The sequence below is a fragment of the Pipistrellus hanaki genome (genome assembly GCF_964339955.1).
Source record: "Pipistrellus hanaki genome assembly, chromosome: X".
NCBI classification, from domain to species: domain Eukaryota; kingdom Metazoa; phylum Chordata; class Mammalia; order Chiroptera; family Vespertilionidae; genus Pipistrellus; species Pipistrellus hanaki.
In genome coordinates, this window is record NC_140524.1 from 35,857,294 (window position 1) to 35,880,631 (window position 23,338).

The 23,338-nt window shown below is 41.4% G+C and overlaps 1 pseudogene across 1 annotated transcript; it reads right to left on the bottom strand.

Annotated features, from left to right (window-relative positions):
* Positions 1-12,254: 12,254 nt before the first annotated feature.
* On the bottom strand, positions 12,255-13,930 carry LOC311614799 (neurofilament light polypeptide-like; annotated as a pseudogene). The gene is made up of 2 exons: positions 13,900-13,930; positions 12,255-13,315 (listed from the first exon to the last, which is right to left on the bottom strand). The product of its transcript is annotated as a neurofilament light polypeptide-like (transcript).
* Between the last annotated feature and the right edge of the window lie 9,408 nt (positions 13,931-23,338).

Consider the following 23,338-nt stretch of genomic DNA (forward strand, 5'->3'; position numbering starts at 1 on the left):
AGAAACAGGGCAATCTGGCAAGTACAGGAATTCATGAACTACCTGGTGGCCACCTAACTGACATCAGTGGGGGCGGCAGAATGGTCTGTGGGTGTTGTCCCCAGTAGCTCTGATAATGGTGACTTCCCATTCAGAGAGGGGAACTACTTTCTGAGTAACTACCAAGTGCTCTGCTCTTGTATCAACCATAAAGTTCACAGTCTGGCCCCAATTTTCATTTTGACCCTGAGCTCGTGGAGGCTCAGTTAGAAAGAGCCCAGTCTGTCCCAGTCAGTGTCAGCTGCCGCCAGTCCGATGTGGTCTACCTCAGGTGGCTCTGGCTGATAGCAGCTGGGTGGTTTGGATGGCCTTGCCTGATTCTTCTGGCAGCTCTGACATTCATTCCCCCAGTGTCCTAGTTCTTTGCAATAGGCACACTGGTCCCGTTTAAGATCCATCCTTCCTTTTCCTGACTTGGCTCCTTGCTGTCTCCCTTTCCTTTTCTGGGAGCCAGCTTCAAAACAGCCACAGCAATCAGATTCACTTTCCTTTTTAGTTCCTCCTCAGCTTTCTTTTTAGACACATTTTTCTGATTAATGAAAACCTTGTTTGCTATTTCTAGCAGTTCAGTAGCATTCTTTCCTGCAAACTCCTCCAGTTTCTGTAGCTTTCTTCTTATGTCTGGCTGATCCTGACTAATGAAGGCTGCATTGACCATAGTTTGATTCTATGAGGCCTCTGGGTCAAAAGGAGTGTAAACTCAATATGCTTCAGAATCTCTCATAAAAGCTTGTTGGACTTTCCTCAAGCCTCTGGAAAACCTCAGTTTTATTAGTGGGCTGGGTCCAGAGCCCCTAGAGGAAGGCTAGCTGATATCTCTCTAACATGTCCCTCCCATCCTTTGAATTCAGGTCTCATATGGGTTCCACATCTGGGAGAGCCTCCCTGGCCCATCTGTCTGTCTAATGTCCCTGTCGGGGCCTGGGTCTAGAGTCATTTCTGAACTTGTTATTATTCTCATGAGTTCCTCAGTGTTAAAAAGCATGAGGAGTTGTTTGCAATTAACCCAGGTGGGCTTATGGGTCAAAAAAATTGATGCCAGAAGGTCAAATGTGGCTTGAAGTTGTTTTTTTTTTAATAAGTGGGTGTGTGATGCTTTCAATTTAAGAGATTGGTCATAGTGAAAGGCTGTAATAAAAGACCAACCCCCCTCTTGTGGGGTCCCTTTTCTCCAATTATATGAGGACCCACATTTCTCGGAGAGGCATCTGGAAAGCCAGGAGTGGTTTTGATCACTGATCAGCTGAGCACAAATGTTGTCCAACTGGCTCTGGAGAGTCCTTTGCGGGGAGATGGAAGTAGGTGGTCTATCTAAGCTTCCCTGGCTAGGCAAGGGGCACTGGATACAGCTTGAGGCATGTGTGGAGGTGGTAGAACTGGCAGGGCTTCCTCAGGGGATTCCTGCAGAATAGGAGGCTTATTCTCCTTCTGAGGAGCCTGCCCTTTTTACTTATATACACAAAACTGGATCCAAAGTGGCTTAAGCTCCGCTATTTCTAGCCACTGGTCAGTATAAGGGAACTGGTCGGGATGACCCGGGTCTCCTGTGATAATTCTGTGAACACTTCTGAACATGGAGACATCCAATGTGCCCTGTGCTGGCCATTCCACTCCAAAAGATGGCCAGTCTATTTCACACATCTTTTTTTTTTTTTTTTTTTTTTTTAACTCCCAGGAGACTAGTTTTACCCAACAGTCCCCAGTAAACCCTTTTTTAAAATTCCTTTAACATACATTCTAAGACAATAAAGTTTGTGGAAGAGCTATTATCCATGTTGCAGGGAGGGACCAGATTTCTTACCTTTAAAAAATACCTGAATAAAAGAACTAATCAAAATAAGTCTTATTTTTCTAATTTTATTTGTCCTTGGGTGTGACAGCAAATGATACTAATCAGATTTCTGCTATCAATCTTCCTGAGTATATTGACATAAGCTATTTAACCTCTGTTTAGGGAGGCAAAGTGTAAATAATTTACTCCCAAGTGTCTCTGATTTAGGGAAGACAGGATTTACAGGATTAATACAGGATTTACAAGATGCCTTAAGACAGGATTAAATAATTAACATTCCTTAGATTAGCAATACATCAATATTTTTTGAGACACAAAACAGAAATTTCACTAGCTAAACAAGTTAAACAAAAAAAGAGACATATTTAAGCTATAAAGACAGATAACATTCCCCACTAAAAGCTGAATCACCATGGAAATGTGGGAGAGGTGTAGAAAGGTTTAAAAAAAATAAAACAAACAAACATAAAAACACTTTTACACTGGCACATGTCACATTTATACTACAGAATACCCTTCATTCACAAAATCAATTTCAATTGCACAAAGATACAGAGCAAGTCCCTGAACAGAGGCAGTAGAAAACTGCCTTTTTAAAAGGCAGGCCATTATCAGACCCTTAGCCAGTCTCCCAGGAAGTCTCAGAGATTGTGAATACCATCTAGAAGCCATTCCTCCAGATGATCTGAGCTATCCTGAGGTAAATAATTACCTAGGTAGGGGCTAGATACTTCTTCTGTCCCATAGGACAGGCCAGAACTCAGACCCATTTTCCCAGGGAAAAACTTAGTTTCAAACTCCCAGCAGCCATGCCCCAAGGACAGAATTCTCAACAGACGTATTGGTGAAAACCTACCAGAGGAGTTAAGACTGTGTCCAGCCCCATCTCTTGGTAGCAAATTGGCTAGTCCCTCACACAAACAAAGAGTGAATCCATAATTCCTTAATCGAATCTGAATTCACTCACCTCCAGAGTCCTGATTTACCTGACGAAGTCCTATGGCCCCTGGGGAGGCAATCAAGCTCCCCCTCCACTCACTTGGAGTGGGCCTGACTGACTGGGGCCCCTACTTTACAGATTCTGTTGACAGGTACAGAGGTGTCCGTCCACTTTCTCCAGATGCCGGCCTGGTCCTGGGCTGAGGTCCGGGAGCGCCTGGAATCGCCTGTTTCCCCCCCCCCCCCAGTTCAATTCTGCTAAAATCAGCAACATGAGCCTTCTGGAGGCCTATCCCACATCACTGGGCCCCAAACCCTGTCCACTCACCAGAGGCTAAACAAAACCAAAACGCGGTTAGCTTCCCCGTCAGGGAACCATATGTTGCAGAAGACCAAAGAAATACCAAGCACACTTCCTAGAGAAAGGGAGGGACCCTGTTTATGAACACTAGTGGACTCTGGGAATAATTTCCAAATCAGAGGGAAGAAACACACAGAGGTCTTCACTTTTATAACCTTCTGTGGTCCTTATCTTGCAGATATGGTTCTGCCACCTTTTGTGGGCTTACAGAAATGCCCCCAGGTGTTGGGGGTCCTCAGGCCATATCCGATGATCTGTCCTGGGGCCAGTAATAATGACCCTTTCACTCCCCAAGGCAGTGCATTGTTCATAGTTTTTATGGCCTGATGTGCCTTGCCAGACCAGTTTCTTTCTCACCATAAGCCAGCATCTTATATAGGTTAAGACAAAGATTACCTGGGGAAGTAAGAATTACATGCATGGGGAAGTAGGAGGCTGGGGTGGGACTCCATTGTTTGGGCAACAAGGTTGTTAATATTTTCATGATAGGCAGTTCTTGAATGAGAATGGCTCGAAGGCTGACTCCCAGGTCCTGGGGGTGTACAACTTCCAACCAGGCCAGAATGTCCTTTCTTTAATCAACACAAGGCAATCATGGAGTAACATTTCCCATAACCATGACTAGTCCCTAATATTTTATATTTTCCCCTAACAAATAGACCAACAATGTGTTTTTACCAACTGGAACATAGTAATATTACATAATACTTAACACTTGTGTAGCAAGTTGCAGTTTACAAAACATTTAAGCATTCATCATTCATTCAACATGAGTAAGACACAGTCCTGAAAAACTGAGTGGGATAAACCAGTTTTGTTTTTTATATAAAACAATTTCAACCAGGGTGATGAGAGCTAAGAAGACAGAAGCATAGGGTGCTGGATGGGGCTGGGCACAGAGGAGGAGCAGTTCAAACTCTGGGAGGGTTTCCCAGGTGGGTAATATAAACACGGAATTCTGCAGGATTAGAGGGTTAGGGGGAGGAGAGGGAGTGCTAGAGGGGACTGGTGTTCTAGGTAGAGGAATAAGCTACTGCAAAAGCTGGCGGTAAGAGAGGCTGGATCACTGGGAAATAGCTACTAGTGTATTACAGCTGGAGCAGTGTGAGATGAGCCTAGAGAGGAAGACAGGTGCCCGACCATGAAGGGCCTTGTAGAGCAAGGTAAGGAGTTTAGATTTTATTCTGAGAGTATTAAGAAGCTATTGAAGGGTTTTAAGCAGATTTGAGATGTGACCTGGTTTACAATTGAAAAAGATCAATTTAGCTGCAATGTAAAGAGTGGAATGGAAAGAATTCAGTCTGGGGGAAAGCAGGAGGAAAGATGAACTAAGAACAGAGTGAAGACAGAGAAAAGTGGAGGGTTCAAAAGACATTTAGGATAAACAGAGCAGATGTGGGGACAGATTGGATGATCTCAGTTGACTTTCTGGGAATAACACAGGTATTGGTATCATTCTATCATTTGAGATGAGCAATGGAGGCTAAAGAAAGCCAAATGATTTGTGAGAGCCAGAAAGAATCCAATTGGAGTCTGGCTTTCCATCCTGACATCTTCTGTACATTCCTCCAGAATGTGCTATTAGATGAGTTTCTAAATTTTTTTTTTTACTCTATTTGAGAGCTTATGTTTTATTTATTTATTTTTAATTTCTTTATTGACTAAGGTATCACATATTTGTCCTCAATCCCCCATTCCAATCCCCCACCCCCCTATTGTCCTAGACCACTGGTTAGGCTCATATGTGTGCACACAAGTCCTTTGGTTGATCTCTCCCTTTTATCTCCACCCTCCCTTTCAGGCCCAACAGTCTGACCCATGGCTCGTTGTCTCTGGGTCTGTTCTTGTTCAGTCTATGTTGTTCACCATTTCCCCTAGATGAGTGAGATCATGTCCTACTGGAAATATAAGAATCAAAAATGAAACAAGCAATAATCATTATGCTGAAAGGCATATGAATCAGTCTGTAGAGAGTTTCTTTATGTGTAAATCCCAAGGAACTGAAGTCCTGTTTCCCCTTCAACTACTTTGCAGCATATAATCATTTCAGAGATACTTTGTCTGAGTTTTTAGTTGGTTGTTAATATACTGTGGCTTCACACCCTCGATCTTCAAGACATTCTTTCTCTTCCATTCTTCTTGGTGTTTGATGAGTAGCCTGGACACAAGCCATTCCATCTCAGAGACTCAAATGATGAGTCTGGGGTTCAGAAAGAGTGGCTCCAAGTCCTAGCCTTGGCCACTAGTTAGCTGTGGGATAGAATAAATCTTGTTCTTTCTATAAACTATCTGAAAACCCAGAGGAATATAATAAATGCATATTCACTCAAATTCAATAAAGTTATGAATGTCTTTTAAATAAGTATACCTTCATGACCTATTTGGTTATTTGGGTTTCTGACCCCATAATACATTCATAGATGTTAGGAATTTTCCATGGAACTCTACTGTTGACTCACTAGGGAGTATGTTGCTGCTCTATAATTGCTGAGTATGATGTTATCAGACTTAAACTGTCAGCCAAGATGCATGGGTATGTTTAGTTTTTTCCTCAGATATTTGTATTGCTAAGACTTGCAGGGGGATTGCAATTCACTAAGTTATAAAACCAGCAGGAAAGGAAAAATGGAGGAGGAAGAACTTTAATTTACAGTTTATGAAAAAACACACACCCTAATATGGCTATCCTCAGGCATCAATGAGATGATGAAAAAGTGTTTCTGTGAACAGCAAGGTCTTGCACAAGCAGAGGGTGATACAGCAAGATTTTTCTTGCTTCAAACTCCAGAAGCTAGTGAGGTGAGCCTGTGAGTGCAAAGGGGCCTTTGTTGGTATCAACTCACCCAGGACCATGCCTTGCAGGGCTGCAGTTACTGCTGAAGAGGAAGGATGGAGTCCTGACATTGTACCCCACTCCCAGAGGCTGGGCTTCAGGTCACAGGACTTGCACAGGTGACCCCTTAAGATGAGAGACAAGATCAAGCCCAGACAGATGACCTCTGTTCTCCTCTCATAGCTCCTATAAATGACAGGAGGTTCTCAGCTTGAGGACCTTGTGCTCTTGTCCCTAGGGTTTTTGGCTCCTGTAAGGAAACGGCAGTCCTGTGTGGTACATATTTTCAGGGAGCACCCACAGCCTAGCCAGCAACAAGCCTAGTCACTCCCAGTTGTGGGGGGGGGGCAAGGTAAGGAGGGTCTCACTGGGGAACAGGGAGGTACAATCCATCATCTCGGGCATCCTAGCACATCATCCCAGGCATCCTAGCACATCCCAGCATCACAACCATCCACATGAGCAGAAATCTCGTGGGAGACCATGCAGAGGATCCAAAGAGAGAAAGGAAGAGAGTACCGGGAAGGCCCTTTGTAGACAGTCTGCCCTAGGCAGGCAGAAGAGAAACCCAAGTCTGAATGTTGCACCTCAAAGGCCTGTGCTTTCGTAGGGAAGTTAAACAATGTTCACAGATATTACTGTAATTCAAGATGATCGGTGAGGGTCAGAGGAGCAGATATAGAAAAGAAGGCTCTCCAGAGATGCTGAGTTGGGAGTCAGACTGTAAAGGAAAGTTCTGGATTAGTCTTTAGGGAGTGCCCCCTGCCACGCTGACATTAAATGAAAACCTTCAAGTTGTAGCTTTGCATCTTTTCCCCTGTCCCACCCTGACACTGACAACAGGTCTACAAAGGGAGAGGACTTGGCCACTTTTGTTGACTGACAGAGGGAGCAGAGTGAGGAAGGGCTCATGGTATAATTAGCATATTACCCTAAGGAAATCTGTCATCACTGCCCAAGTGGCTGTCCCTCTAGACCAAGAACTAAAACAAGTCATGAGTCTTAGGCTCCTGTGAATCCCCAGCCTCCTCTAGCACATAGAAGCTGGGGATTCATGAGTATATAATAGAGGTTCAGTGCATGTTTAATGGATGATTAAATGCTTGGGTCTGAAATACTTATCATATAATTCCAAAATGACAACCCAGCTTTTCATTTATTTTCCTATAAAAAACTAACTGCCTTGGATCATTTTAGTTTGCTAAGTGAAAGAAGCTGCCTTAATAGTTACTCCCTTACCACAGAACTTTCATGAAATCCCCTAGATCAGCCCTCTGGCTAGAACAACATCCCCTTCCTTCCCCCATCCCAAGACCCAGGCTTTTATTACAGCCAATGACCCTCTGAGCTCTTATGTGCATTTTAACACAGGCCCTGTGGACACAATGTCCTGCCTTTGCTGCCTCACCCAGCCAGGGAATGCTGCCATCTTTTGAAGCCCCAGTTCTTCCTCCTCAGAAGCCTTTCTTGTGAAAAGCCCACACACTATGATCCCTGCTGACTCTCTGGGCTGCATAGTTTTGTAAGTTATTCATTATATTACAGGTAAACATGATTAAGTCATAGAGATATTTCATGTGCCGTCTTTTCTCACAAATAAATGGAGAGCTCCTTGTTCCCAAAGATGGTAACACCTGATTCCCTGTCCCCAGGAATGTCTCCCAAAAGGCATTGCACATAGTTGTGCAATAAATACTTATTGAATGAGGGGAAGCTGGAAAACAGATCTGGACCTTTCAGGGGTCCTCAAGTAACAGACATTTACTTTGGTTATGCCTGTTTAACTAACCTTCTGCCATCAAGCTGCCTCAGAAGTTGGACAGAGAAGAAACAATCCTGTCTCAACTTCAGATTAGAAATGACTCTGCCACTAAACCAGTCTCTTTTGGCCTCAATTTCCCCATTTGAAAAAATAGGGAGCTTGCTACTTCTGGCTAAGATGAGATAGTAAGAGCATTTGTATTTACACTCCTGCATGAAACAATAACAACAAAAAGACAGACAATCTGAAGCACCAGTTTTCAAAACACTAGATACTAGGCAACAAAGACAGTGATCCCAGAAAGATGGAAAACAAACAAGATGAGGTTCAGTGCATGAAATTCGTGCACGAGCGGAGAGGGTCGGTCCCACAGCCCAGCCTGCACCCTCTCCAATCCGGGATCCCTGGAGGGATGTTCAACTACCGGTTTAGGCCTAATCTGACAACCTGGGACCACTGGCTCCTAACCACTCGCCTGTCTGCCTGCCTGATTGCCCCTAACCACCTCTGCCTGCTGGCCTTATGCCCATAACTGCCCTCCCCTGCTGGCCTGATCACCCCAACTGCTCTCCTCTGCCGGCCTGATCACCCCTAATTGCTGCTGCCCTGCAGTGTGGGTCCTGGGTGCTGGTATCCGGCTCCTTCCTCCCTCCTGTCAGAGTCTGGGGTGCACCACTGGACCCAGAGTCAAGTCCCCACCCACCTGTGTGTGCCTCGAAATCATGCCAGTCCCAGACCCGGCCGGCCCCACCCCCATCAAGTCCCGCTGACACATCATGTCCCCAGCTGGCATCAGGCAGAGATGTAGCATCAGTCCCCAGCAGCTCCAGGCAGGGACACAGTGTCAATCACATCCCTGGCCAGTGTAGGGTGGGGATACAGCCTCCTGCTGATCAGTCATTACAGAGTGAGGGTGTGACGACTATTTTCATATTAGCCTTTTATTATTATAGTGGCCTAGTGCATGAAATTTGTGTACTGGGGAGGGTGTCTCTCAGCCTGGCCTGAATCCTCTCCAGTCTGGGAGCCCTGTGGGATCGAGCCTAAACTAGCAATCGGACAACCCCCTCACAATGTGGGACTACTGACTTCTAACTGCTCACCTGCCTGCCTGCTTGATCTCCCCTAACCACTCTGCCTGCTGGTCTTCTTGCCTCCAACTGCACCCCCCTGCCAGCCTAATCTCCCCCGACTGCCCTCTCCTCCTGGCCTGATCACCCCTAACTGCTTTTGCCTTGGCCCTGCCACCATGGCTTTGTCTGGAAGGACATCTGGAAGGTCTTATGGTCTAATTAGCATATTACACTTTTATTAATATAGATAGGATAGGACATACTGCCATAACTATAACATATCTACCAGTATAACATACTTCATGCGGTAGGAAGGCATCTAACACACTACATTGTATATGTTGTAAGTAGTAGGAAATACTGTATTCATAGCAATAATATACACCCTATGACTTCCCTTCCTGATCTGAGAATAGTTCCCTAGTTCTTTGAACATTTCCTGGCCCCTAAAGTATTTTTTTTTTTTTTTTTGTCATTCAGTGTAACTTTATTTACTGTTTATTCAAAGGACTATTTTTTTCCATTAAGTTTAATATTAACATTAGTGAATTCATGTATTCATGTGTTTTTATTGTAAACATCTGAATTATTCACATTGTCATAGATCCTGAACTCATAAGCATGGACCATGCACAGACTGGCAGCAAGCCAGGAAGCCACTCTGCAAGCAAACAGATACTCTGCCTAAGGAGAAAAGTCATAGCATAACATTTAATATCCAACCTGAGTCACCTCAGAATGTTATATATATTGACTTTTAAAATTTTTTATTTATTGATTAAGGTATCACATATTTGTCCTCATCCCCCTATTCCCATCCCAAACCACTCCCCACGCATGCCCCCACCTCCCCGTTGTCCTTGACCACTGGTTAGGCTCATATGTATGCACACAAGTCCTTTGATCTCTCCCCTTTATTCCCACCCTCCCCTACACTCATCTGACAGTCTGATCCATGCCTCCTTATCTCTGGGTCTGTTCTTGTTCATCAGTCTATGTTGTTCATCATTTTCCCTAGATGAGTGAGATCATGTCCTACTGGAAATACACTTATAAAAACTGAAAATGAGACAAGCAATAATGGTTATGCTGAAAGGCAAATGAATCGATCTGTAGTGAGTTTCTTTCTGGGTCAACATTTCTTTAGAGACCCAATTACAGTGTCAAACAGTTCCTTCTGTGTACATGTCAGCAATGATATTTCAGTTCTGGATGGTGGGCAAATGGTGGTAATGCAGGTCCAACCCTCTCTGGTTTGGTCCTAGGCAACCTGCAGTGATGCACAGTTGCTGACTGCTATTATGGCAAGGTGACATCAGCATCTTCCATCTCTGGACTGCTTCTCTTCTGTCTTCATGGTTGGAGTAGTCCTATCAATTCCTCTCTGTTGCAGGAATCCACATGGTCTCGGAGTTGTTTTCTGAATATACAAATATATTCTTGACCAAAAGTTAATAAAGGAATATTTTTTATAAATATGACTTGGGATCCTTTTTTATTTTTTGCCCAAATGATTTTCCTCTGGCTTGTTTGACAGCATGTGTGTTTTTCATGGGTGTCTTGCTGGTAGCATTACAATTAATTTTCTAAAGTAAAAATTTTCTAGATGTAATTTACTTACAGGATATTTTTTCTTACATGACATTCTACTATCCCACCTTTATTGATTTAAATATTAGGAGGCTGTTGGAAATTTTATAATGAAATCTTGATAGCTTTTAAATTTTAATTTTTTGCATTATAATATGACTGCTTTAGGTTCATTACATGTTATGCAATTTTATCATGAGATGAACTACCAATAAAAATTTTAGTTAACACTGTTGTAATTCTAAAATATCAAGAGATGTGTTACCTTTGTCTCCAAGCACCAAAAAGATGATTTTTATTGATTCCTGAAGGGTTCGAGGTACTATTATAAGTAATGGGGGTAACACAAATCTAGGAAAAATTTTAATGACATTGTAGACTATTATTATGTAAGGATATTCTTTGCTATAGGCCTTGGCAATTCCATTTCAAACTGGCTGTCAATTTATTTTTGTATAGACCAGGTCTTAATTACATTTTCTGCACCTCTCCCATAGGCAAGTAGTGATAGTAGTGACACCCTTTTGCCAGGAACCGAAACCTAACATTGTCACTGGTAATAAAATGTAAAAAGAGCTAGCCAGGCTTGATGGCTCTGAATGGTCAGAGCTATTAACTCATTGACTCTAAGTTAAGTCACTGGTGGTAAAATGTAAAAAGAGCTGGTTAACGGAAACCAAACATTTGTTCCCTGGTAATATTACCATACAGATGATTACTGCTAACATGGCAAGAAAGACATTCTCAGATGTCAGGCGTCTGCACCGTCTTCTTCACCATGCCCCAGGTGTTCTCCGGGCTGTTTGCTGTCCGGCTCGTCCTCCTCCTGCTCATCTTAATATTTCTAGCAGGAATCCACACAGGTTTGGAAAAATTCTCTGGGAATATACAAGCATACACTCTGCCAAAGGTTAATAATGTATCAGGTCCCTTCCATAAACCAGATTCGGGATCCTTCCATTTAACTAGACCATTTTCTTTTGTTTTATTCTGATGCCAATGTATTGTATTTCCATAGGCGTTCTTTCTTCATCATCACAAGTGAAAAAATTCAAAGTAATTAAAGCTTGGTGCAGCCTACTTGCAAGTGATTTCTCCACCCTTTCTTTGGTGTCCACACAAGCCAGAAACCTCTTTTTAATTTTACACACAAAGGGGCAGTGGTTTGATTTTGTGTCATACAAAATGGAAGCTGGGTGGAGACCCCTGTGTAATTATACTTTCTTGCCCCTCTCTTGGTCCTCCTGGATGACAAAGGTGTTTGGAATTATTGGTGACTACATTAGGCGGGGAACCAGCCCACGTAAGGGGTCTTACCTATGAAGGGTCAGGGGCATAAGTCCAAAATACTTCCCCATTTGCCCCAGGTAATATTACCGTACAGCTGATGATTCTCAGCATGGCTAGAAAGGTGTTCTCAGGCATTCTTGGGTTTCTGGTTACCTCACAATTTCTTCCCTGAGGTTTGACATTCTGATTGATGTTTCTCTGTCTCTGGATCTATTCCCCCTGCCCTCCATCAGTTTATGTTGTTCATTATATTCCACAAATGAGTGGAATATGAAGAAACTCCATACTTGTTCTCCACAGTGGCTGCACCAGTCTGCATTCCTACCAGCAATGCACAGGGATTCCTTTCCCTCCACATCCTCGCCAGCACTTGTCATTTGTTGATTTGTTGATAATAGCCATTCTGACAGGTATGAGATGGTACCGCATTGTTGTTTTGATTTGCATCTCTCTGATGATCAGTGATATATTGACTTCTTAATTCATATAGTGTCAGGAACTCAACTGCTTGGTTGGTGATGGGGTTGACCTGGTTTGGGGAGGATTATTCCTGAAATAATTAGGGAAAAGGGGGCTCAACCTTTCTTCTTGGTTGCTTGCTCCTCCCTAGCACCTTCATTTTTCTTCTCGTCCTCAGTTTCTTGGGCATCTTCTCCTTCACCTCCTTCTTCCTCCTTTGCATCCTCAAATTCTTCCTTGGCACCTTCTTCCTCTCCCTCTCCTTCCTCTTCCTCAGCCTCTTCCTTCTCCTCCTCCTCTTCAGCTTCTCCTTCAGAAGGGGGGGTCATCCTTAATTTCCTCAGCTTTTGCAGCCTCAATGGTCTCTTCCACCTTGAACTGCTCCTCCTGAACATTGCTGTGTATTAAGAAGAGAGGAGCGAGTGGACATCAAGTAGGAGCTAGTCTGTAAACCACAATAGGCAGATCACCAAAGACCTGGGAACTCTGGGAGTAGCCACTGGCTATGATTCCCACGCTGGTGAAACTGAGCCAGGTCTCCTCACATTCCAAGAGTTTCCTGTAAGCTGCAATATCAATGTCTGAAGCCATCTTCACATTGAGGAACTCCTGGTATTCTTTTAAATATTGTGCCATTTCACTCTACAGTTCTCAACTGATTTTCTAATTTGTTGATTGTGTCCTGCATAGCACTAACGTCCGACTTCTGCTTATCCTCCAGCTCTTGCAGCTGTTTTCCCAGTGCTTTGTTCATGCCCCGGCTTGCTTCCATCTCCAGGATCTTGGCCTTGAGCAGTTGCTGGCCCACACTGCGTAGGTGTTCTTGGCAGCACTGTTGGTCAGCATGGTGAAGCTGCTCTTGTACCATTCTTCTGCATTCTGCATGTTCTTGGCAGCCAGCTTCTTGTACTGGGTGTGGATGCCCTTGAGCATAGCAGAGAGTTCGGACTTGGAGAACATGTGCATCTCCTTGGTAATCTGGGCTACTGGATCTGCACCTGCAGCTCCGAGATCTCTTTTTCATGCACCTTCTTCAGAAAGGCGATTTAATTCATCAGGCTGTCGATGCACTTTTCCAGCTCAGCGCTGGCAAGAGCCGCCTCATCTGCACCTTTGCTCACCTCCACCAGCCAGCCCTCTGCATCCTCATAGTTCAGGACCTCTTCCTGGTAGCTCCCTGCAGATTGTACCCAGCCACTTCAGAGCCCTGGTGGCTCCTAACTGCCCACTTCCCTCTCCTCTCCAGGGACAGGACACTGTGGGGTGGGGCCCAGGTTTCTCATTTTCATTAAAATGTTCTACCTGGACCTGCTCCTCCAGTGTCCTCAGGTGGCTCAGGGGCAGACAGTGATCCTGGGGACCCTGCCCCCCCCTACAGACCCCCAGGTGATGTCAGGTGCTGTCCATGCAGTCTGCCCAGTTCCGATTGCCGCCTGGACCCCATGGGCAGCATCAGGCACTGCCTGCTGGAACTGCCCAGTCCCAATTGCCACCAGGACCCCTCAGGCGACATCACAAGCTGCCTGCTGTAACTGCCTGGTCCCAATCGCTGTCTGGACCCCTCGGGTGACTTCAGGAGCTGCCTGCTGGAACTTCCCAGTCCCGATAGATGCCTGGACTACACAGAGGACGTCAGGCGCTGTCTGCTGGGCCTGCCCAGTCCCGATCACCACCTGGACCCCGCAGGCAGCATCAGGCCCTGTCCATGCCACCTGCCCAGTTTCGATCGCCCCATTTTAGTTTTTTGAGGAAACTTCATACTGTTCTCCACAGTGGCTACATCAATCTGCATTCCTCCGGTAGGGCACGAGGGTTCCTTTTCTCCACATCCTCGCCAGCACTTGCCATTTGTTGATTTGTTGATGATAGCCATTCTGACAGGTGGGAGATGGTACCTCATTATCGTTTTGATTTGCATCGCTCAGATGATTAGTGACTTTGAGCATGTTTTCATATGTCTCTTGGCCTGCCTTCTGGCTTCTTTTGAAAAATATCTACCTAGGTCCCTTGCCCATTTTTTTATTGGGTTGTTTATCTTCCTTTTGTTAAGTTGTATGAGTGCCCTGTAAATGTTGGAGATTAAACCCTTTCCAGTGATAACATTGGCAAATATGTTCTCCCATGAAGTGTGCTTTCTTATTGTTTTGTTGATGGCTTCTTTTGTTGTGAAAATGCTTTTTATTTTGATGTAGTCCCATTTGTTTATTTTCTCTTTAGTTTCCATTGCCCTAGGAGCAGTATCAGTGAAGAAATTGCTTCAGCATGTGTCTGAGATTTTGCTGCCTGTGGATTCCTCTAGTATTTTTATGGTTTCCTGTCTTATGTTTAAGTTCTTTATCCATTTTGAGTTTATTTTTGTGTATGGTGTAAGTTGGTGGTCTAGTTTCATTTTTTGCATGTATCTGTCCAATTTTCCCAACACCGTTTATTGAAGGGACTATCTTGACTTGACTCCATTGTATGTTCATGCCTCCTTTGTCAATATTAATTGAGCATAGTGGCTTGGGTAGGTTTCTGGGTTCTCTATTCTATTCCATTGATCTGTATGACTGTTCTTGTGCCAGTATCAGGCTGTTTTGAGAACAGTGACTTTGTAATAGAGCTTGATATCTGGTATTGGGATTCCACCTACTTTGCTCTTTTTTCTCAGGATTGCTTCAGCTATTCGGGGTCTTTTTTTATTCCAGATGAATTTTTGGAAAGTTTAAGGATGATACAATATCCGCAAATCAATAAATGTTTATGCATCACATAAACAAATTGAGAGATAAAAATCACATAGTCATATCAATTGATGCAGAAAAAGCATTTGACAAAATCAAACACCCTTTCTTGATAAAAACTCCTAGCAAGATGGGAATAGAAGGATCATACCTCAACATATAAAAGCCATATATGAGAAACCCACAGCCAACATCATACTCAATGGGCAAAAATAAACCATTTCCCTTAAGAACAGAAACAAAACAGGGATGCCCACTCTCACCACTCCTATTCAACAAAGTGCTGGAAGTACTAGCCATTGTGATCAGACAAGAAGAAGAAATAAAAGACATCCAAATTGGAAAAGAAGAAGTAAAACTGTTCTTATACGCAGATGACATGATACTATACATAGAAAACCCTGACTCCATCAAAAAATTATTAGACTCAATAAATGAATTAGGCAATGTAGCAGGATACAAAATTAACACCAAAAATATATATGGCATATCTGTAAACCAATAATGAACTTACAGAAAGAGAGACTAAAAAATCAATCTCGTTTACCATTGCACACAAAAAAATTAAGATACCTAGGAATAAACTAAAGAGATAAAAGACTTATATGCATAAAACTAAAGGACCCTGAAAAAAGAGATAGAGGAAGATATAAACAGTTGGAAGAACATACCATGTTCATGGATTGGTAGAATCAACATCATTAAGACGTCCATACTACCCAAAGCAATATATAGATTCAATGCACTCCCCATTAAAATACCAATGTCATATTTTGCAGACTTACATTGTCTTTTTTTTTTAAATATATTTTATTAATTTTTTACAGAGAGGAAGGGAGAGAGATAGAGAGCTAGAAACATCGATGAGAGAGAAACATCGACCAGCTGCCTCCTGCACACCCCCCACCGGGGATGTGCCCGCAACCAACATACATGCCCCTGACCGGAATCGAACCCGGGACCCTTCAGTCCCCAAGCCGACGCTCTATCCATTGAGCCAAACCGGTCGACTTACATTGTCTTGATTATCATTGCTCTGTAGTAAATTTTGAAATTGAAAAGTATAAATCCTCCTACCTTGTTCTTTTTTAAAGATTGTTTTAGCTATCATGGGTATCTTGTAATTCCTTAAATTTTAGAATCAGTTTGCTAATTTCTAATGAGAAACAAGTTGAAATTCTCATACAGATTGTGTTAAATCCATAGATAATTTGGGAAGAATTACCATGTTAACAATATTAAGTCTTCCAGTCTATTATATGAGCATGGGATGTGTTCCCATTTATTTAGATCACAATTTTCTTTCAACTACAGTTTTCAAAGTATAAGTTTTGCACTCCTTTTCCTAAGTTTATCCCTAAGTATTATTTTTGATGCTACTATAAATAGAATTATTTTATTAACCTCATTTTGTATTGCTCATTGTAAGGATAAGCTGGATATAGCTTTACAATTGATCTTACTTATTGAACTTTTTTTTTTTTTTTTTTTTTTTTTAGCTATAATAGTTTTGGTTCTTTCTCTCTGTGTATGTCTGTGTGTTTTCCTTAAGATTTTCTACATACAAGATCATATCATCTGTAAATAGGGATACTTTTAATTTTTCTTTCCAAATTGGTACCTTTTTTTCTTGACGAATTGCCCTGGAAAGAACTCTAGTATACTCTTGAGATGCACATATTCTTGTTTTGATTCTAATATTAGGAGGAAAGCATATATTCTTTCACAATTAAGTATGATGCTAGCCATGGGTTATTTGTAGATGTTCTTTGTCAAATTGAGGAAGTTCCCTTCTATTTCTAGGTTGTCAAGTGTTTTTATCATGAAATGGTGTTAGATTTTGTCAAATGCTTTTTTTGTATCTATTGGAGTGATCATGCTAATATTTTATTCAACTGCTATGGTATGTTACACTATTGATTTTTAGATGTTAAATCAACCTTATATTTCTAAGATAAATTTCACTTTTTATTGTGCATAATTCTTTTTATATGTTGTTGAATTAATTTTTCTAGTATTTTGTTTGAGGATTTTTGCATTCACATTTACAAGAGATAATGGTCTGTAGTTTCCTTGTGATGTCTTTGGTTTCTGTATCTGGGTAATATTGACCTCATAGAATAACTTTGAAAGTGTTCCATCCTCTTATATTTTTAAAAGAATTTCTAAAGTTAAAAGTATTAGTTCTTTAAATGTTTATTAGAATTCAGTGGTAAACCATCTGGGCCTGATGTTTTCTTAGTGGGCAGTGTTTTTTTGTTTTGTTTTGTTTGTTTGTTTTTTGTTTTTACTATTCAGTCTCTTCACTTGTTACAGGTCTATTCATATTTTTCTTCTTTTAAAAATATATATTAACTTAAATTCTTTTTGTTGAAATAAAAATGTATTTTTATTGATTTTGGAAGGGAGATAGAGCTGGAAACATCAATGATGAGAGAGAACCATTGATCAGCTGCCTCCTGCACACCCCACACTGGGGATTGAGCCTATAACCCAGGTATGTGCCCTGACCTGGAATCAAACCGTGACCTCCTGGTTCGTAGGTCAATGCTAAACCATTGAGCCACACTGGCTGGGACATATTGTTTTCTTCTTGATTCGGTTTCAGTAGATTATGTCTTTCTAGAAATTTGTCAATTTCATCTAATTTATTGGCATATAATTACTCATAGAATTTCTTTATAATCCTTTTTATTTCTGTAAGGTCAGTATTAATATGCCCTTTTTCAATCCTGATTTTTGAAATCTGAGTCATCTCTCTTTTTTCTTGGGCAATCTAACTAAAATTTTATTAATTTTGTTGAATTTTTCAAAGAAACAGCTTTTGGTTTTATTAATTTTCTCTATCATTTACTATTATCTATTCAATAAATTTCTGGCTTGCTTTATGTTTACTTTGCCATTGTCTTTTCCAGGTTCTTTTAAAAAATATTTATTTATTAAATTGATTGAGGTGACATTGGTCAACATGAAAATATAGGTTTCAGGTGTGCGTTTCTATGTTACAAGATCTGTATATTAATTACACTGTGTGCTAACCATCCAAAGCCAAATCTTCTCCTGTCACCTTATATTAGAGCCCTCTTCTCCCCCTCTTTTTTCTAAAGTCTTAATGTTAAAGATTTGGCAAAGCTTATTGCCTTATTTTTGGGACCCAATCACAAAGTTTTCAGGATAGCTCATGGGGAAGAGTAGCTTGGGCAGAGCTTGGCAGATTCCCTGAGTTGATGAACACCAATCTGAGAGTTCAGGGAACCAAGTCAGCTAGAGTTTATATATTTTTTCCTGTTTCTCTCATGTTAGAAGATAAATCCAGTCCCTGTTACTTGGTCAGAAGTGGAAATTGTGCAGTCTTATAAAGTAGGAAACTTTATTAAAGTTCCAGACTGGCCTTTCCAAAAAGAAAGAGAGAGGAAAAGAAGGAGGGAGAGAGAGGCAAGCATTTTGATGTTGGACAAGAGAGAGAAGACTGGTGTGATCAGGTGGTTGAAGCTATAAGATGCACAAGGTCCAAAGTTACAAGAAGAAAATGTCTTGTTCTTCTCTACTTATTGAAATATAGTATACACATACATAAAACTATTTTATTAGATTTTGAAAGTCACTGGTGCAGGTTAATGTTGTTCATTTTCTCTTATATTATCCTGTACTTAGGAGGAATAGAAAGAAAAGGATGGGGGAAAGAATCTGCTCTTCACTGTTTTTAGGTTTTTGTTTTGTTTTTAGAAGCCCAGAGGAAGTTTATCAAAACTGATATCACTCCAAAATTAATCACCTGAAGATAAGCACTGACATCTAACTTTTCTCCTACCATATACATATATATTTTTCAGCCTTCATTTAAGTTAAAAAATAAAAGTATGTTTTAAATGAATAAGCTTGAGGAGGGACAGATTTCTTCTTAGGTAAATAACACTGAGTGAAAGCTCTCTTTATATTACTTGTTTTTGCTTTGGTTCACATTACCTTCTTTGAAAGTCATTACTTTTCCTCATTGGGTAAGCCTATGAGTTCCTTTACTGGTATCCAATATAAACGTCATGTGAAAACAATTTTTGTAAAGAGAGAGATGGACATCTAACCTCTGGAACATTGCGACTGAATATGTGATGCATGTATCAATAGCGTCAGAAACTCTTGGAAGCTCTGTAGAAATGCAGAATCTCAGACACTCCCTAGATATCCAGTCATATTGGCACTTTAATTTTCTCTGGTATTTAATTTCCCTGGTAATTTTCCCAAGTATGCACATTAATTTTTTAAAAATGCGTACTGCTCTAGAAAGTGCCATTATCAAAGGAAACCCAAGCAAATATACAGGTTTACCTAAAGACCCACATAATGTTAAAGAACTTAGCCTTAGATTTTAGTTTAGAGAGCAATATGGGAAGAAGCTGAGCTTTACTGAATGTAGGACCAGGCTTAATTCACTGATTTGAGACTATTACAGGTAACACAAACAGGACAGAAAACATTGGGCTTGGGAGAGACTAAAACTCACAGGGGCTGAGACAAAGAAAGACCTCCTAGAGAAACAAAGATTGAGTCATGGCAGTGAAAAATAAAGAAGTGAAAACCTAATCACAGAAGAATAACAAATATAATCCATATAATATCATTTATATAGATTTTAAGAGCATGTAATAAAATTACTATATGTGGGAGAATCCAAGATGGCTGCTGGGGTAGGCACCTAGCCGCAGCCGCACGCAACAATTTCAATAAAATACAACTGAAATATAAAATGGACATTACCCAGAACTACAGGAAAGTCGACTGACTGGAAATTCTACAGCGAGAAGCAAGGAGAAAACCAGAAGGAAGCGCGGAGGAGCTGTAAAAGCCCAAGGTACGGAGACACGCGGCGAGCACGGAGAGGACGGAGCCGGAGAGGAGGGAGGCCGAGTGCCTGGCTGGCGTTCCCTAGCAGGAAGGAGATAAACACTCCAACTGTACTGGGCCCCCAACTGCTCTGAACCCCCGTTCTAGGCCAGACCCCGGGGACCCAGGCTCATCCAGAGGGAGCTGGGCTGTAAGGCGGAACCTGGGGAAGTGGCGAAAGGAGGTCCCAGAGGCGCGCACACTGCGCGCAGAGAAGGGACGGCCGACTGCCCTGGCGGGAAGGAGACAGGGGCTCCAGACTGCTCTGAACGCCATCTCCAACTCCACTTCCAACTAACTGAACCCCAGTTTCGGGCACATTGCGGGAGAGCCTACACTGTTTGGTAGCAGGCGAAAATCGAGGGCACCTTTCTCTCAGAGGTGCTTGCAACAAGTACTGAAGGACCCTGAGTCTCAGGAGTCGCATAGGGCGGGGCTGATGGAAGCCAAGGCTGTAGGCTCCACCCTGAAACTCCACCCCATCAGGAAAGCTGCCTGCGAAAATGCCTAAACCAAATAGATCACAAACGAAAGAAAGGGAGGACAAAAAGCGACTGGATATAGAGTTCAAAACCACACTTATAAGGTTTTTCAAGAGTTTCCTAGAAAAGGCCGATAAAATAAATGAGACCTATGAGGTTATGAAAAGGGATCAACAAGAAATAAAGAATACATTGTCTGAAATAAAAAATATTATACAGAGTCCTAAAAACAGAATAGAAGATCGCAAGAATCAAGTAAAAGATTTGGAACATAAAGAGCCAGAAGACACTCCTCTGCAGAAGCTAGAAGGCAAGAGAATCCAGAAAATTGAAGATAATGTAAGAAACCTCTGGGACAACTTCAAACGATCCAACATTAGAATCATGGGGGTCCCAGAAGATGAGAGAGAGCAAGATATCGAAAACATACTGAAAGAAATAGTGACAGAAAACTTCCCCCACCTGGGGAAAGAATTGGACTTACAAGTCCAGGAAGCACACAGAACTCCAAATAAAAGGAATCCAAAGAGGACCACACCAAGACAAATCATAATTAAGATTCCAAGAGCAAAGGACAAAGAGAGAATATTAAAAGCAGCAAGAGCTAAGCAGGTGGTTACCTATAAAGGAGCACCTATACGATTGTCAGCTGATTTCTCAACAGAAACCATGCATGCCAGACGGGAATGGCAAGAAATATTCAAGGTGATGAATAGCAAGAACCTACAGCCAAAAATACTCTACCCAGCAAAGCTATCACTCAGAATTGAAGGTCAGATAAAGAGCTTCACTAATAAAAAAAAAGCTAAAGGAGTTCATCACCACCAAACCAGAATTATATGAATTGCTGAAGGGGGTTCTTTCAGAAGAGAAAGTAAATAAAGATAAAAATTATGAACGACAAATACGTAACTATCAACAAGTGAATCTAAAAACCAAGGAAATTAAAAAAAAAATCTGATGAACAATATTAACTGTTGAATATAATAGAATCAGAGGTATGGAACAGGAGTGAACTAATGATTCTTGGGGAAAAGGGGAGAGGGGAATGTGGGAAGAGACTGAACACAAACTGTGCACCTATGGATGAGGACAATGGGGGGTGGGGAAAGGGCAGAGGGTGGGGTGGGAAGAGGGGGGAAAGGAACACTTGTAATAATATGAACAATAAAAATTTATTTAAAAAAATAAAATTACTATATGTGTATATATACTATATATTTATATAGAATATATATATAGATATATAGATATATAGATATATAGATATATAGATATATAGATATAGATATAGTGTGTATGTGTGTGTGTGTGTGTGTATGTGTGTAGGCATCCATGGAAATGATGCACACAAAGACACATAAAAGAATGATAGCACATTTAGGATAGTAATTACCTCTTGGAAGGCATATTAGTTATTATGTAGTATAACAAATTACCACAAAAATTAACTGCTTAAAACATACATTTTCAGGAAGCTAGACATGGCTTATCTGGGTCCTCTACTTCAGGATCTCTCTCTAGGCTGCAATTGGGGTGTACAACAGGACTGCAGTCTCATCTGAAGGCTCTACTGGGAAGGATGGGCTTCCCAGTTCAATCCCATGGTTGTTGATAGGATTCAGTTTTTTGGCTGGAGGCCTCTGTTGAGTCTTTGCCATTTAGGTCTCTTCCCATACAGCACCTCACAACATGGCAGTAGGCTTCATCAAAGCAAGTAAGGGAGCAAGAGAAAGTGCCAGTGGGATGGAAGTCACAATCTTTTGGGACCTAATCACAGAAATGACATTCCATCCACTTTGTCATATTCTGTTCATTAGAATCAAGTCACTAAGTCCCACTCACACTAAAGGAGATATGGTTCATTAAGGGTCATCTTTGAAAGTCACTAGTCAAAAGCAGGGGAGTAAAAAAGTGTTAGTAAAAGAGGAGAACTCCAGTGTGTACATATGCAAGAGGCTTCAACTGTATCTGTAACGTTTTACTTCTTTTTAAAATATATTTTATTGATTTTTTTTACAGAGAGGAAGGGAGAGGAATAGTTAGAAGCATCGATGAGAGAGAAACATGAATCAGCTGCCTCCTGCACACCTCCTACTGGGGATGTGCCCACAACCTGAATGCCCTTGACTGGAATCAAACCTGGGACCCTTCAGTCCACAGGCTCTATCCACTGAACCAAATCAGTTAGGACTGTAATGTTTTATTTCTTAAGCTGAGTGGTGGATGTGTGGGTCTGTAATGTTTTATATACATTTTTAGGTCTGAAATATTTCCTAATCAGGAGGCAGAAAAAAAAACTTTAAAGTTAAATGTGCCCAATTTCTGAATCTGTTTAAGAAAAAAAGGATGGAGTAGTTGTTTGGAAAGGGGGATAAGAAGAGAGTGCAGCCCAGGGTTTTGGTGGTTGATAGCCTTGTTTCTACTTTTAGTTAAGTTTTCCTATCTAGTAAGTATTAATGCCCTCTTCTCCCACATTATATAGTAGCATGTCTCATAATCTATCTTACATTAATATCATGTTTGTGTGTATCTATTTATTCCCCTTCCCATAAGGATTGTCATTTTCTGGAAGGTTTATACCAAATAGGATTTTATTTATCGTCTTATCCTATATCATCTAACACTGTGCTTTAAACATAATAGGTGCCCAATAAATGTTTGCCCAACCAAAGTGGACTTAATGCAAGAGAGAGAGAGAGAGAGAGAGAGAGAGAGAGAGAGAGAGAGAGAGAGAGAGAGAGAGAGAGAGGACTTAATGCTTTCCCACCCCATTTTCTCATGGTAATGTTCTAAAATGTATTATATCTCATTATTCATTAAGGCCATAACCACAGGTGAAACCAAAGGCATAAATTCCTTTGTCACCATTATTAAATTAATAAAGTAGTCACTCATATAAAGTGGTGAGTTACCACAAAAATTCTCTCCCAAACAATATATTCCCCACCATGGCGCCTGCTTTTCCTTTCTTATAGAACCCTTTAATTAAGTTAAGGGATTAATTCCAGGACATCTCTTAAAACATAAACATCTTCAAATGGAAACTATAACTATATACCTTAGTGCAATATTCTTTAATTTTTGCAAGAACACTGACCTCTTTGAGAATTT